The sequence below is a fragment of the Rhamphochromis sp. 'chilingali' genome, assembly GCF_963969265.1.
Source record: "Rhamphochromis sp. 'chilingali' genome assembly, chromosome: 16".
NCBI classification, from domain to species: domain Eukaryota; kingdom Metazoa; phylum Chordata; class Actinopteri; order Cichliformes; family Cichlidae; genus Rhamphochromis; species Rhamphochromis sp. 'chilingali'.
The window spans coordinates 12,131,561-12,145,039 of record NC_137943.1 but is presented as its reverse complement, the minus strand read 5'-3'; positions in this window follow the sequence as shown (position 1 = coordinate 12,145,039).

The following is a 13,479-nucleotide window of genomic DNA, read 5'->3' as shown; positions in this document are numbered from 1 at the left end:
CAGGTCAGGGAGCTCGGAGCGGATGGTGCGCTCAGCTGACCGCACAACCCTCTGTAGAGCTCGTCTGTCCTGCATGGTGCTGTTCCCGAACCAGGTTAAGATGTTTCCCGCCAGGATGCTCTCTATGGTGCACGAGTAAAAGTTCCTGAGCACCTTGGAGGGCAGTTGGAAGTCTCTCAAGCGTCTGAGGTGGTAGAGACGCTGTCGGGCCTTTTTCACCACGGTGTTGATGTGACAGGACCATGACAGGTCCTGCGTGATGTGAACTCCGAGGTATTTGAAGCTGTCCACTCTCTCCACTGGGCACTCGTTGATGACGGGGGTCTGGTAGTTCCTCTCCTGCTTAGTGCTGAAGTCCACTATCAGCTCCTTTGTCTTACTGACGTTTAGAAGGAGGTTGTTCCTCTGGCACCAGTTCTCCAGATTCCTAATCTCCTTCAGGTAGGCCGTCTCGTTGTTATCAGAGATCAGGCCCACCACGACGGTGTCGTCAGCAAACTTGATGATGGTGGTGGAGCTGGTAGTGGCCACACAGTCATATGTGTACAAAGAGTACAGCAGGGGGCTCAGAACACACCCCTGGGGGGCTCCAGTGCTGAGAGTGGTGGAGGCTGAGACATGTCCGCCCATCCTTACTGCCTGTGGTCTGCCAGTTAGGAAGTTGGAGATCCACTGACACATAGATGAGCTGAGTCCCAGATGCTCCAGCTTGGTGGTGAGTGTGGAGGGAATTATGGTGTTAAATGCAGAGCTGTAGTCTATGAAGAGCATTTTAACATAATTCCCCCTTCTAGTGTCCAAGTGAGTGAGTGATGTGTGGAGGAGATGAGAGATGGCATCGTCTGTGGAACGATTTGGACGGTAAGCGAACTGTAGTGGGTCCAGTGTGTCTGGTAGTGAAGAAATGATGAAGTCTCTGACCAGGCGTTCAAAGCACTTCATCACTACTGAGGTGAGGGCTACAGGGCGATAGTCATTGAGAGAAGCAGGGTGGGGTTTCTTCGGGACAGGAACAATGATGGACTCTTTGAAGCATGTGGGGATCACCGACTGAGATAGAGAGATGTTGAATATCTCAGTGAACACAGGAGCTAGCTGGTATGCGCAGTCTCTTAGGATACGACCTGGGATGCCGTCTGGTCCTGCTGCTTTCCTGGTGTTCACTCTTTTGAAGGCTCTCCTTACTTCATGCTCGGAGATGACGAGCACGTTTCCGGTGCTGGCAGTATCTTCCTGTCTGCAGCCGTTACCGCCGCTAACACTAGCATTGTTGGAAACCTTAGCTGCAGCCTCGAAGCGAGCATAGAAAGTGTTCAGCTCGTCTGCCAGAGTCACGGCCGCGTTCGTCATACCGGTTGTTGGTGCTTTATAGTCCGTTATTGTCCTTAGTCCCCGCCACAGGCTCCTAGAGTCACTCTGTTGGAGTTGTGACTCTAGTTTCCTCCCGTAGCGCTGCTTCGCCTCTTTCACCGCCCTCCGCACGTTATATGACGCGGCTTTGTACGGGTCCATGTCCCCCGTTGTGAGTCCCGTGTTGTAGGCAGCGGTGCGGGATCTCAGAGCGTCGCGGATGGTTTTATCCACCCACGGCTTCTGGTTGGGAAACGTTGTGATAGTCTTTGTCTCCACGGTATCATCCGCTAGTTTCCCGATGAATCCCACAACCGCTTCCGTAAACACGTTGACGTCATCGTCGGAGCTGTTTCTGAACATGCCCCAGTCTGCGTCATCGAGTGCGTCCTGTAACGCGGCCACCGATTGATCCGTCCAGCGTGCGACCTTCCTCTGAACCGGAACTTCCTGTTTCAGCCTTTGTTTGTATTTTGGCATGAGGAAGATGGCGGCGTGATCAGATTTGCCAAACGGAGGGCGGGATTGTGCCTTGTAGCCGTCCTTGACCGTAGTGTAGCAGTGGTCCAGTGTCCTTTCACCCCTGGTGGGGCAGGTGATGTGTTGATAAAAGTTCGGCGCTGCGCGTTTGAGGTTGGCGCTATTAAAGTCCCCCGTCACAATAAGCGCAGCGTCCCGGTGTTGTGTCTGGTGCTGTGTGAGTGCCTCATGCAGCTCGCATAAGGCGGTGACCGTGTCCGCTTGTGGTGGAATATAAACGGCACTTACAATGGCCGATGTAAATTCCTGAGGTAGATAAAAAGGACGACACATGATGGACAGTAGTTCCAGATTTGGTGTGCAGGAGCGTGTGAGAGGAACAACGTTCGCACTGTTGCACCAGTTGTTGTTCACCATTAAACACACGCCGCCTCCCCTTGACTTCCCCGAGTCCCGTGTCCTGTCCATGCGGTGAACCGAGAAGAAGTCGGCCGGCTGGATGGCGTGGTCCGGCACCGCTGGGTTCAGCCATGTCTCGGTGAAGCAGAGGAGATTGCAGTCCCGAATGTCTCTCTGGAACTTTATCCTGGCCCTGAGGTCATCAAGCTTGTTCTCCAGTGACTGGACGTTGGCGAGCAGGATGCTAGGCAGAGGTGTGCGGTGTGCACGAGCTCTCAGCCTGTTCCTGACGCCGGCTCGCTTCCCTCTAGGCCGCCGCGGCTTCCCTTTGTTCTCCCTCGAGATCTCACTCGGCCAGCTCGGATCCGGAGTTAAAAACTTCGAATTGTGAGTACATTGTATACCAATAGAAACAAGAGTGTCACTGTCATACCTAATGTACCCAATGGTGATGATTTTGCCGATTTAGAAACGCTGAAAACTAACTTAAAAAACAAAGACAAAGAAAAAGTGGTCGGAGCAGTCGTGACGGCAGCCGACCTCACCGGCGCCATCTTTTTTTTTTTTTTTTTGTGAGTGAAATTCTTGTGTGCGAGCTTCACAAGCAACAGAGGTGTGCAAAGTACAATAACATAAGAACAAGCAAATATAAGAATGGCTAAATATGAGAATTATATGAATAAATATATGTACAATATAAGAGTGTATGCATATTACTGAATGTGTATACTAAATATGTATGTCTACGTGTGTGTATATGTGTGTGTGTGTGTGTGTGTATACATATTTTACAAATTAAATAGCGTAAAAATAAAATTAATATATGAAATATACAGAGGTTGGTAGTTGGATATTGTGCAAAACAAGTGGCATTTATATACAGTATGGAGTGCATAGTGTTGAAGTTCCAGTAGTGAAGGTGAGGTGTCTATGACGTGTTCAGCAGTCTGATGGCCTGGTGGAAAAAGCTGTCTCTCAGTCTGCTGGTACGGGACCGGATGCTGCAGAACCTCCTTCCTGATGGAAGTAGTCTGAACAGTTTATGGCTGGGGTGACTGGAGTCCTTGATGATCCTCCCCGCTTTCCTTCATCATACAAATTTCTAATTTTTACAGTCAAAATGACTAAAACTTCATGACTTGTTTAATTACAATACAGCACAGATAATGCTTTTCAACTAGAGAGATGCATGTGATGAGAACTACTAGGAAAAGTTTGTGTGCCTGTGTGCGGGGTTAAATTGTGGAGTGGATTAGCGGCTAAGGACGAACAATGTCCAAATATCCAGAAATTTAAATCAATGTGTAAACATATGATTTTCATGCAGTTCAAGGATGGGGCCAGCATTAAGCTACAGGAGGTGTTTTCAATATGTCCAATGTGATAAGTTAGCATTGTTATACAACATACAAGGAGTGCAGAATTATTAGGCAAATGAGTATTTTGTCCACATCATCCTCTTCATGCATGTTGTCTTACTCCAAGCTGTATGGGCTCGAAAGCCTACTACTAATTAAGCATATTAGGTGATGTGCATCTCTGTAATGAGAAGGGGTGTGGTCTAATGACATCAACACCCTATATCAGGTGTGCATAATTATTAGGCAACGTCCTTTCCTTTGGCAAAATGGGTCAAAAGAAGGACTTGACAGGCTCAGAAAAGTCAAAAATAGTGAGATATCTTGCAGAGGGATGCAGCAGTCTCAAAATTGCAAAGCTTCTGAGGCGTGAAAATTGTCTTTAAACTTTATAGAAAATTGTCTATAAAGTTTGACTTAACTTTATAGACAATTCCATGTATATGATTGTGTATGATTCAGTTGCACTAGTTGTGAAGTTGCTCAATGTAACCAGTTAGATACTGGTTCCCATCACTTCAATAGGGCTTTGGAGCGTGATGTCACGGGGGGTGGGCGTGGAAAGGATTTTGGCCCGATCCGCCATTTTGGGGGTCTAGCGCAAGTGAAAAGGGAGCGAAGTCACACACAACAGCCATGGTTCGTATTTGCTGTGTGGTCGGCTGCAATGTTCGATCACACGACCGGCAAGAGAATAAGGTTGAAAATGGTTTATCTTTTCATTCTTTCCCAACCTGGAAGCAACATGAGGCAGCTCGTGTATTGATGTTACCAAACGAAGGCGTCTAGCCTGGATAGCAGCTGTGAGACGAGCTGACGTGCAGTTCTCTTCCATCTCCAAATATCTGTTGGTGCTCCAGACATTTTCATTCCGGTAAGTTCTAAATATGTTCACATCACACTTTATAGCTGAATAATATCATCGTTGGTGGTCTCGGAAGTTATAGAAATTGCGATCAAACATAGAATGGAGTGACTTGATTGGTTGATGTAAAGACAATAAATGAAATGAGACAGGAAGGACACAAATTGGCGTTAATAATTTACCCGATTATCAATGTGTTAACTTGCATGTACTTTACAATTATGGGCATATAATATGATAACGATATTTTAGCAGTTAAATGATAAATGTGTAACATTAATTATGGTGGGGGGTGAAAAATGGCTATTTCACTCGATGCACTCCAGCTGACTTACTTTGACGACGTACTCAGAGTTTGGTGGCTTGAAAATAGCCAAATCTTGCACCCAGCCATTTGTAAATTGGATGTGCGCCTCCAGTGACTTGTAATTACGAAACTGGTTCGCTGTGTAAGCGCTTACTCCACAAACAAGATACGTGAAGATATCGGGGTAGGACAGTGGCGGTAAGTCGTCTGGGTCTTTACTCCACTGCCGTATTTCAAATGGGTCCAGATTTGCGATGCACTCTATTTTTTTTCAAGTACAGCTGCTTCGCCTCTGGACGCAATCGGTCTCTATACCGTCTTTTCTTTTGAGCTGCTTTTAAGCATGTTTCTTGTCGTCGTCGTTCCAACAAAGTGTGTTTGTTTTGATTCGTAGACCCCGAAAATGGAGCTGCGCTCCCACAATGCATTGCGGCGTGACGTCAACTCCAAAGCCCTATTCAAAAATACAAAAGCTTCTAAATTTGGATGTACAGATGATTACACACTGAGAACAATATTGTGAATACTTTATTGGATTTCTCCAAACAGCTCCCACTCCATCCTACACAGAGGTCCTTTCAGCATGTTTTAGATCTTAAACCTGTCTCACCTGTTGCTCCTGAACAATGGTTCTATCATGTTCGTACTGGATTATCTGTCCGTCTGGCATCTGAGGGCCAGTCACAGAGCCAGTTACAAATGAGACAGATATTCTCACTATTAAATACTGCATATATATGCACCGTTTAGGCAGTTAAACACTTACCTGTATGTGGTTGCCATCTTTTAGAAAGGATTATTAGATATTTGGGGAAACTAGCCATAAAGAGGGTCTCGTACATTTACGAGCATCAAATGTCCTGGATTTCATGGTTTCAAAGTTTAATAGGTCTTTGAACTTCATAATAAAATTGAGGCCATTATTAGCAAAAAGAATTTTAAAAAAGAGCAAAAAAATGCTTAATAAATAATAATTGTTTTAAACTTAAGCTTTGTAATTGTAGCAGATTTCATTATGTGTGTAATTTTTTATTTAGCCCCACAGTAGTAAAATCCATAAATGAGAGTTAGATTTATTACTAGTATTTTACACAGCATTCAGCTATAGTAACATGTTCTGCATTTTCCTGCTTCACTATCTGATCTGAACAGCTGCACTCTCTTAATAAATTAATAACCAAACATTTCTCAGTAACCAATAACTAGATGGAACAGCACAGTATCTAAGAGAGAGATCAGACAGTGTTTGAGCTAAAGAAGCTGTGTGTTTCTTTTGGGGGCTTTTTGCACACTGATCCACCACCGTTTTCCTATAGTACAATGCATAGGTTCACGTTCAGATGAGAAAACAGTTTCAGCTGCAGGCATCTACTGCTGTAATTTAAACAATCACCTCATTCGCCTCATGTTTTACACGCCTATAAGGTGAGCTTTTTACAGTGCACATGAATATTACGTGATATGGTATGACTAGCTCATGTTCAAACATTTAAGATACTGTTCAGCCATTTTGTTTACTGGGTAGTGCAAAATGGCTGAGTTACCTGAGCGGGAATCCACTAAAGCCAAAAAATAATATATATTTTTTTAATTAATTACAAATACCTTAAAGGAAAACCTAAGAAAAGGATGCAGAAGCACAGAAACAAACTGCCGTGTACGTTATAGTATGTAAATTCAAAAACTGTATAGAGAGAATGGCGCAATGAAAACAGAATAAGATAAGATAAACTTTATTTAGTAGAATATAGGCAGTGAGAGTTTTGTAATTAACTTTGAAATACGTTTGCAAAAGACAATGACAGTAAATTAACCCAGTTCTACCAGCTTCTCTTTTCTCTAATACAGTAGAGTGTGTCTGATCTACTAAAAATCCTCATACTTGACAACACAATAAAACACAAGAAAAATCAGAATATGTTTGAGATTAGGATTTTTATTTGATGGCAAATCTATTTTTTTATGTCAGGTTTTTTTTTTATTTGATTTTGTTTTACTTTGATGCTATAATGGATGATTTTAAAATTCAGTTAAATCTAAGATTATATAGCATCGCAGCAAAACAAGAGTCTCCTCAAGGTGCTTTATAATGTAAGGTGAAAACCCTACAGTATTAGCAGGAAAATATCCAACAATCAAAAGATGCCCTTTGAGCAAGCACTAGGCGACAGTGGGGAGAAAAAACTCCCTTTTATAAGGAGAAATCTCCAGCAGAACCAGGCTCAATAAGGGGCAGCCATCTGCTGCGACCGGTTGGGGGTGATGGAGAGACAATATAGGGAGGCAAGATGAAATATACTTCTGTTGGCCAATTACATTGTTTTTGAATAAATTATTAAACGTTTGCTTCGAGATCTTTAATGAAGCATTGTAGTGTGTGTGTGTGTGTGTGTGTGTGTGTGTGGGGGGGGGTCAGGCTGGTCTTTTAGTCATCGCTGCTGCCCTTAAAGCAGCTCCTAAACAGCTACGTTAAAGCTTTTCCCACTGCTCGAAAGAACCTTGTAATTTTAGACTTCAGTGGGGGATTGAGTACAACCTCAATAGTCATGTCCAGGAGATCCAGAAAAAGTTCATCAAAAGTGTAATCATCTGGTGTAAGAGCCGAATGTACAAACTGATCTGCAGAGTCAAGCTCCTTTATAAGGGCCTTACTCATTTTCTTTAGCATCCGCCGTTTGTTATTTTTAAGAGCACTCAGATATCCTGGGATTCTGACCTTATCTAGAAGCAGATCTGTAAGACGCCTGGTGATCACTTCGTAGTTTTCTATATTCAGAGTTTTTGTGTCGAAACTACATTTCTCCAGGAGCTTATCTAACAGACAGTTACTGAAGTCTCTGACAATTTTCTCAGACTCCTCCTGTAAGTTTTTAGAGGTTGATGGCTGACTTTGAGCTTCTGTAAGACCAGTTTGAGTGATTGGTTCAGGCTCAGGGCTGTTTTCTGGGGGTGGGCCCTGCTCTAGTACACTCACGCAGGAGACTGTTTCATTTTTGGGAGGACAATCTGGACGTGACTCTGGTTTAGACAGTCTGTCATTTTCTTTTTGCTCTGTTGGAGTCAGTGCTCTTAAAATCACATCCTGGATGTCTCCCACGGCACCAGAAATCTTGTCACTTTGGACAGTTTGATCCAAAGCATCATTCTCCAACCACAGAAGAGTGTTTTGCAAAAACCTTTGCACTGAGTCTTCTACAGTCACATAGAGGAACTCGGGCGAAAAGGGTAACTCATCTGTTGGCTCTGCAGACCTGGAGATCACAGAGTCTGAAAGACATTTTCCTGATAGTATCACAGGGAGTACATATCTTTCAGTTGACTGGAGATGGTCATACACTTTATCTGTCAACTCCCTGGAAAACATCTCAGTTTCCTTTATCTTTTCCAGGGGGTTCCAGATAAGGTTAAAATGTTCTGGCCCGTTTAATTTATTAAACATTTGTTCAAGAATGGGTTTGATGGTGTTATAATCAACTGGGGAAGAACTTTTAAACCAGCTATCCATCACTGGTGTGTTTACATAGCTACAAAAAGAACTGTAGTTGTCCATGCAATCTGCTCTCTGATCATCAAGAGAGTTGACCGGTTCGTGGAGACAGATGAAGAACCTTTTGTTTTTCTTCACCAGGTGTTTTATCTCTCTGATCATTTTGTAAAACTGCTTTTTGGCAAAAGCGCAGAAGTGCTCTTTGTGCAGCTTTTGGTCATTGCTTTTTCTGGATGGGATGCATGACGCGAAAAAGTTTTTCACCTTTTGGATAATTAACTGCACATTAAAAGCAGGTTGGCGTGAGTCACATTTCTCACTAGATGTGACATCTTCACCATCAAAAGACTGCAGATTATCAATTATTGTGTTTACAATGTCAGCTGCAGCTATTTCTGCTGACGTGCTGGGACGCTGGAGACTTTCAGCTGTCTCAGCATCTGTGCACTTCTCTATTTCTGTGTCATCTTCGGCATTCGAATACTTCAGAGTGTCAAGTATTGCATTGACAACATCAGCACCTGGGGTGCTGGAACGACTTTCCGCCATCTCTCCAGTTTCACTTTCTTTTTTCTCTACAGGCGTCATGTCATTTTCATCCTTATTGTCCTCTGTGATTCCTGTGTCTGTGCTCCATTTGGTGAGAGCGCTGCTCACCTCCTCAACAACCATTGCCTTCTTAGAGATCTTTCCCATATGGAAAAGATATATATAAATCTTATAAAGTTTGTATCTGTCTTGTGTGAAACTTGTATGAAAAGCATATAAGAGTGAAAACAGATATAAGATCCCTTGAAAAATTATATAATGAAACTTGTATGTTTTGGACACTTACTAAAACAATGTATGAAAGTAATGCGAAAGTGGCCACTTTCATGAGTAAATCATGTAAGCCTTATATGATTTACTCATGAAAGTGGCCACTTTCATGAGTAATCACATATAAGTTTTTACTATTTCTTTTCCGTATGGGTTGATTCAGTACTCTCTGCTCTTGAATCAGACGGGCTAAGGGAACTAGCTGCGCTGCCCTTTGACATGCACTGGCTGCTTAGCTTACCTGCACATTTTTCCAAACACGAGGCAGCGTGAGAGACTATGCGTCGAAGGTTTTTTGTGGTTGTCATTTTTCCACTGACATAAACGGCCGGATCTGACCGTAAATCCGGGTTGTCTAAGAGTAGAGTCACAGCTGAGTTGACCTTTTCTGAGATCTCCAATTCAATCAGTTTTGTCAGCTTCTTACTGGACAGTTTTCATGGGGGATGTTAAGAGCGATGCTAATGCTGGTTGAAAGAGCGTCTCCCAGCGATGGAGCTATTTTTGCCACAGGTATGCTGATATCTGTTTGGGACAATTCGTCTGTCATTAACTCCTGAAGTGTGGGAAGTGCAGATTTCAGGATGCCGGTAGAAACTATCTGAATGATTTCGATTATCATATCAGCCAGTAATGCTTGGAGATCAGAGTCCCAGATTCCCTGTTCAATCAGTCCCCATTGTACCTGGGAAAACTGATCGAAACACTTGGTTATAGCAGGTAAAATATGCTCGGGAATAATGGGGATAGAGCCTGTAGTCTGCAATTCAGCCATTGTGGACGTTTCTGTTTCAATAAAATTATTTGAAGGACTTTGAAAATCTAAGTTTGTAGAGTGCGAAGATCGCGGTCTGTACATCTCATTTACTTAACGCTTAGTAGTAGATTGTGAGTCCTGGGTCTATATAAGGGCTCAGTTGACTTTTACGTCACGGGCACGTCAAAGCGTTCGCTACGTCACAGTCAGGCGATCAAAGCGTTCGCTTCGTCACATCGCACGCATGCGCACTGTCTGTGTTTTGAACTCCCACGCACAGGCTTCCGGACTTAAACCGCTAATAAATTCTTACATACACATCATGTTGGTGTAAAATACAGTATCTGGAAGCGAAAGGACATTTAGCCTCGTTATTTACTCTCTTAAAATGCACAACACCAATATATAAAGTAAACGGACGGACACTGCAGCGAAACGGAGCTCTAATCTCCGAGTGTACAACCTCTGGACCCAGCGTGATCATCACCTGTTAATATGCTAACATGACTAACGCCAGAATCACTGCACGTAGCTCCGCTTATTGAAGCTCGTGTTAGCCTAAATACGTTCCAGCAGTACTAGCTAGCAGCCGTTTTTAATAAGTTAACGTGCTCTTGACAAATAAACCCTGCAGAAGCTCATACTGAACCAACACTGAGCGCAGTTACCTGCTTGTACTTACAAGCACTGAGTAAGGCTGAATAAAATGAAGGCTGTCCAGTCACTGTGCTATGCCAAAGTTGAACAAATGTCTGATATCGTCTGAATATTTCTTAATGAGGTATTGTTCACAAAGTTACCCGTGCAGTGCTCTATACAGCTTACATCCTTTGAAAGAAATAATTTCAAGTATTAATATTTGTTGTCCAATACTCAGGAGCTGCCCTCAGATTCTAGTGATGGTATTTCCGGCTCTTTTTAGAGATCCGGCTCTTTCGGTTCGCCTCACTAAAAAGATCCGGCTCTTTCGGCTCCGAACCGGCTCTTCAGGTTGTTTTGTTGCTTTAATTAATTTATTATTAACAATAATATAAAATTATGCACAAAAGGAATTACTAACGTAAAAAAAAGTGGTTTTATTTGTATATGTTTATATATAAATATATGCGGTGGCCCCTAGAGACAAAACACGTACAAACTCCAAAACACATTTCTAGCATGAACTGAACTTCCAAAGCAGAGCTACTAGATCACTTAAATTACACAATTGAAAGCATGTGTGTATTGTTTGTGTATTTATACACAGGCACTCATATATATTCAAATAATTTTAAAAAAAGTTCATTTACCTGTTACTACCACACACCAAATCCGGACGTTGGTACTTGCTGGCTTGTGTAGCCACTAGGTAACAAAAGCTCAACACTGCGCCCAGCATCCTGGAGCACTTCTGTTGTCTTTTGTACGTGTTTTGAGTTTTTATGTGCTTCTGAGTTTTTTGTACGTGTTTTGGAGTTTTTACGTGTTTTGGAGTTTTTTGTACGTGTTTTTACGTGTTTTGGAGTTTGTACGTGCTTCAGAGTTCGTACGTGATTTGAAGTTTGTATGTGCTTTGTCTGTAGGGGCCACTGTAAATATACTTTTATTTTTTCATTCCACATAAAATGTAATAAATAAATCATATAATACAAAAATCAACTATTCACATTTCAACTTTTAACTATTTAAATTTTCAGCTTTTTCCTTTTACAAATTTAAAGTGAAAACAACACAAAACACTGCAAACCACAACACAACACAATTAAATATAAATTATAATATGAAAACAAAAAGAACATGCATATTCTCTGTTATATGGACCTGCATGAATAAACTTTCTGAATCCTTTATCATCTGCAACCGAAAATAGTTGTGGATGATTACTATACCTTTCTAATGTGACGTTGTTGTCCCTGGCTCTCTTTCTCTCTCTCTCCCTCTGGCTCTGTTCCTGTGCTACTCAGTGTAACTACCGCCCCTCCCCCCTCTGCCCAGCATAAAGCACAAGGCTTTGGTGCGAAGTGAAGCGGAAAAAAGTGTGTGAGAGAGAGAGAGAGAGAGAGAGAGAGAGAGGGTGAGAGAAAGAAAGAAAAAAAACCCACGTGATGGCTCGCGATAAGAAGTCGGCTCGCGTCGTTCACGTCAAAGAGCCGGCTCTAAGAGCCATTTCGTTCGCGAACGACCCATCACTATCAGATTCAGACCTCAGCACCACTCAGTGACAACAGGAAACTCATCCTTTTTCTTCACTCTTTGTAGCAACTCCAAAATTAACCGATGAAAATAGTACATAGGTTAAACAGGTGGTTTGAAAGACTTTTATTGTGAAATTACTGACTTTTAGAAATAAAACCCTATCAGTGAAGGTTTGTCTCAACTAGTTTGTTGCACCGCTGAATCCGCTGGTGGAAACAGCAACTGGCCAGTCAAACTGCTCAGCATACATGCCCAGGGCCAATAAGCTGTTAGGTGTGTTGAATATAGTGGCGAGGAAAAGAATAAATACTTCATATTCTGACGGCTTAGTGTGAGAGCACTCTGCCTTGCTGCTTTCGCTAAGCCTGCTCTATGTTTTCCCCTTTTGTCCTCTATGTTGCCTTGTGTGTTCCTGGTAGGAGGTGTAAATTGGTGCAGCTTGGGCACCCGTGCAGTCCCCCTGGGGCACTCAAGAGCTGTCTATCGTTCCATCTATTTATTGGTCCATCCAGAACAATGCTATTTGTTTGGTTGGCCCTGTCCATAATTATTCAGGTTTTACACCAAACATTCAAGCACTCAACCAACTGCTGACACCATTGACTAACACACCTCATGAAAGTAATTATGTTTTTTGTTTATTTTTGTTTAATAACCTTGTACATTTTGGTTAAAGCAGTGACTCTCACATTTTTTGTCATGGAGCTAGACTCACTGACTTATACACATAGCTAATAAAGACCTTGGTACATTTCTATCAAATATATATAAAGTACTATAAAGTACTCAGGACCTTTGGTGGCCTGTGCCCTCAGTCTTATTAGGCACACGCACACAGTCTTTAATATGAAATTATTTAAATGTTTGTGTTTTTGTAACCAGTGCTCATAATCACAGTATTTTATCTTATTTTACCTTATCCTATCTTATCTTAAATTGGTTTTCCAGTAAACCAAAGATTTTAGGTTGTATTTTACTAAAGAAGGCCCTTTCACATGCTCCCTTATTTTCCACAGTGGTTGGATCTGTTTGTTTGATTTGGTGCAGAGTTTATGCCATATGCACTTTCTGATACAACCCTCCCATTTATCCAAGCTTCAAAGGGCTGGCACTTGGAGTACACTAGCTTTGGATCCCCCTGAAGCGGGGTTTGTGTCCTCTCCTTGAGGAGATAACATTGACTGTACCCAAATGTGAGTATACACAGCAGTGCAAAAAATAAAAATTGTGCTAAGGCCACTTCCTCTATTAAAGTGTGTTGCCATCCTGAAGAACAGTGCAGCTGTGAGCAGAGTTTTCATTTCTTCTTCCTACTTCTACTGCTGTTGCAACAAGATCCCATTTTTCTTTATTCCCCATCCAACAGAGACATTTAGTGATATGTGGCTGTTAGACCTTGCGATTTCTGTAGGCAGAATAATAAATACACTGGTGGTGCAGTGCACTGGCTTTCAAGGCTCAAGAATGCTCAATAACCACAAG